A 4,089-nucleotide genomic window follows, 5' to 3' on the forward strand; every position below is an offset into this window, starting at 1 on the left:
AGCAAAGCCAATATAAAGGTGTCGAGACCAGACAAAGAAGCAGTGATCCGTATATAAAACAGGGACTTCCAGTTCCTCTGTATTATAGGCCATGGGAGAGTGGGGACCAATATTCAGTGAGGCTGGAAAGATAGCTTGTGTGCAAGTTGTGTAAGGGCTTTAAAACCTAAACAGAGGAATTGTTATGTTGTCCTGGAAGCAGGAAGAAGCCAATAATATTGGTTGAGTAGGGGAATCACATGTTTGGAACAGTACTTAAGGAAAATTACTTTGGCAGTATGGAGGATAGATTGGAGTGGTAGAGAACTTGAGGCAGGGAGACCAAGAAAGCAATGTATAATAGAACTATTTTAACCAATCTCACCTGCTAGAAATGCATTATTGTAGATAGCGTTGTCCAATAAAGCAGACAAATCACAAATGTTGACAAAATAGATTGAAAGCATGAATTCATTCATTATATATCAGGACTACATAATAACAAAATTGGAAGTAGATCTTACCAGCCAACTGCAAGGACTTCATACTACTGCTTCTTAACTGTACCATCATCTCCAAAACACAGAACAAAGTATTGTCAATCAGTGCAGAAAAATCATTTAAAAAAAACTCAATCCTATCCCAAATCTCAGATTGTGGGATTAATAAAATCTAAAGAGGGAAAACTTAAATAGCTTGAAATCCTTAAAAACCTTTACTTATAGACTCCAAAACTTAAACCAAATGACATAACAGCTGCCAAAGCAACAACAATTTGTAAATACTTTTGAAAAGAATATGAACATACTTCTACCAGAATTTTGAAAAGCCTTTTGTGAGTGTGATTGTATGAATCCCACTAGCAAACAATTAGAACAAAAAAGAGAAATCTTTTAAAGTTATTTTTGCTATAATTATCAAAAACAAAAGCATCCCCTCTCAATATTTGATGGAAGATAGATACATATTTCAGCAGCTGCACAAAATATTCATATTCTTCGCCCATGATAGGTCATATTTGAACTTTGTGCCTTTGCTTTGACTGGAAAGCCATGCCCTCTCAATTTTATTTCTTGATTTTCCCCAGCTTCCTTTAAGACTAAGTTCAAATCCCACATTGTTCAGAAGATCTTTCTCACTCCCCACCCATTCTTGCCACTTCCATCTAAGATTACCAACTGTTATGGGAGATGTAGTTTCACCCTGACATTTCCCTTAGTACCAGATACCTTTTCAATCAGTAACTTTCATCCAGACGACCTTCTCTCCTTGGAATGCCCATTGACCACACACCGCATATCCCTTCTGCCCTTAATCAATCACACTCAGGCCTCCATTTTGGGGCAAAGTTCTGAGTAGGAAATTTCTATCCTTTCCTAGCTGTGCAATTGACTTTTTCCACATTTCAACAGCATGCCTTAGTCTTATTCTCATCCTGGAACTTCTCTCAGCACAAAAAATCTTACTTGGAACTTCCATTTATCTCTACAGACTTCTCACACTGGAACATCCCTACATTATGATGGCCCACTTCTCTCCCTGGTTATTTCTTCCAGGACCTCCATCTTGGGAAGGGACACAGACCCCTCCTGGCTGTGCTCTTAACTTTTCTGACAAGGGCACCTCCTTCACCTCTCTCCCATATATGTTTTTCATTTTCTTTTTGTAGGTTGAATTCCTCCATTAATTGTAAGCTCCTTAAGAGCAGAGGCTGTTTTCTTTCTTGTTTGTATTTGTATTTCCAGGGCTTAGCACAGTGCCTGGAACATAGTATATGCCTAATAAATGTATATTATCTTTTTTGTTAATTAATTCCAGCATCCTATTAGTTCAGATTCAACACTGGGCAAAACAAAGTACTCATAAGTCATTGAAAAGTTAATAGAGTTTAATTTATCTCTTATATAGCAAGGGCATTCAAGAAATATAGAGTGGTACTTAATTTCTATAGATTTTCTCCCACTCCTACCCTCTCCAACTCATATTCACATGTCAGCCAGGGAGCATGGTCTTCAGAACTTCAGAAGTGGATGTCCCTTTATTTCATGTGGGTGGGAGTTTTATGCCCTTAGATGAACAGGAAGCGATGTCATGGGAAGTAAGAGCCACTCGGTTCCAGGTATAGCTTTGTTGCTTTTTAGAAAAACCAAAGGTTTTGGGGGGCTTTTTGTGGTTGCAAGAAAGGGGTGGGTTGGAGTGGGGAGTACAGGGCAGATTAGTTCTAGTTCTATTATATGATCTATCTAATCTGTGTATGTCTTATAGGTACAATTCTTTATCTGTTGTCTCCACATTAGAATGTGAGCTGTTTGAGGACAGTGTTGGTTTATTTGCTTTTGTTTGCATAGGAATTTAGCAAAGGAAGCATTTAACAAATAATTTGGGAAAGGTGGAGTTATCAAAATTGTCACTCTAATATTAAAAAGTTCTATTAGAATACACTTATAATGGAGAGAGCCATCTGCATCCAAAATGAGAACTATGGGGACCAAAAATGGATAACAACATAGTATTTTCACCTTTTGTTATTGTTTACTTGGTTCTTTTCTTTTTCACTTTTTTCCTTTTTGATATGATTTTTCTTGTGCAGTATGATAAATGTGGAAATATGTTTAGAGGAATTGCATATGTTTAACCTATATTGGATTATTTGCTGTCTAGGGGATGGGGGAAGTGGGGAGGGAGGGAGAAAAATCTGGAACACAAAGTTTTTCAAAGGTGAATGCTGAAAATTATCTTTGCATGTATTTTGAAAATAAAATGCTATTCTTTTTTAAATAGCTTTTTATTTACAAGATATATGCATGGGTAATTTTATAGCACTGATAATTGCCAAACTTCTTTCCAATTTTTCCCCTCCTTCACCCCATCCCCTCCCCCAGATGGCAGGTTGATCAATACATGTTAAATATGTTAAAGTATAAGTTAAATATAATATATGTATACATGTCCAAACAGTTATTTTGCTGTACAAAAAGAATCAGACTTTGAAATAGTGTACAATTAGCCTGTGAAGGAAATAAAAAATGCAGGTGGACAAAAATAGAGGGATTGGGAATTCTATGTAGTGGTTCATAGTCATCTCCCAGAGTTCTTTTGCTGGGTGTAGCTGGTTCAGTTCATTACTGCTCTATTGGAACTGATTTGGTTCATCTCATTGTTGAAGAGGACCACATCCATCAGAACTGATCATCATATAGTATTGTTGTTGAAGTATATAATGATCTCTTGGTCCTGTTCATTTCATTCAACATCAGTTCATGTCAATCTCTCCAGGACTTTCTGAAATCATCCTGTTGGTCATTTCTTACAGAACAATAATATTCCATAAAATTCATATACTATAACTTATTCAGCCATTCTCAAATTGATGGACATCCATTCAGTTGCCAGTTTCTGGCCACTACAAAGAGGGCTGCCACAAACAATAAAATGCTAATCTTTTTTTCCACAGTATATATGCATGAGTAATTTTTTTATAATATTATCCCTTGTATTCATTTTTCCAAATTATCCCCTCCCTCCCTCTACTCCCTCCCCTTGATGACAGGTAATCCCATACATTTTACATGTGTTACAATATAACCTAGATACAATATATGTGTGTAAATACCATTTTCTTGTTGCACGTTAAGTATTAGATTCCGAAGGTATAAGTAACCTGGATAGATAGACAGTAGTGCAAACAGTTTACAGTCAGTTCCCAGTGTTCCTTCTCTGGGTGTAGTTGTTTCTGTCCATCATTGATCAACTGGAAGTGAGTTGGATCCTCTTTATGTTGTAGATATCCACTTCCATCAGGATACCTCTTCATACAGCATTGAAGTGTACAGCGATCTTCTGGTTCGATTCATTTCACTCAGCATCAGTTGATGTAAGTCTCTCCAAGCCTCTCTGTATTCCTCCTGCTGGTCATTTCTTACAGAGCAATAATATTCCATAACCTTCATATACCATAATTTACCCAACCATTCTCCAATTGATGGACATCCATTCATCTTCCAGTTTCTAGCTACAACAAAGAGGGCTGCCACAAACATTTTGGCACATACAGGTCCCTTTCTGCTCTTTAGTATTTCTTTGGGATATAAGCTCAATAACAGCAATGCT

Source organism: Sminthopsis crassicaudata, chromosome 1 (assembly GCF_048593235.1).
Source record: "Sminthopsis crassicaudata isolate SCR6 chromosome 1, ASM4859323v1, whole genome shotgun sequence".
NCBI classification, from domain to species: Eukaryota; Metazoa; Chordata; class Mammalia; order Dasyuromorphia; family Dasyuridae; genus Sminthopsis; species Sminthopsis crassicaudata.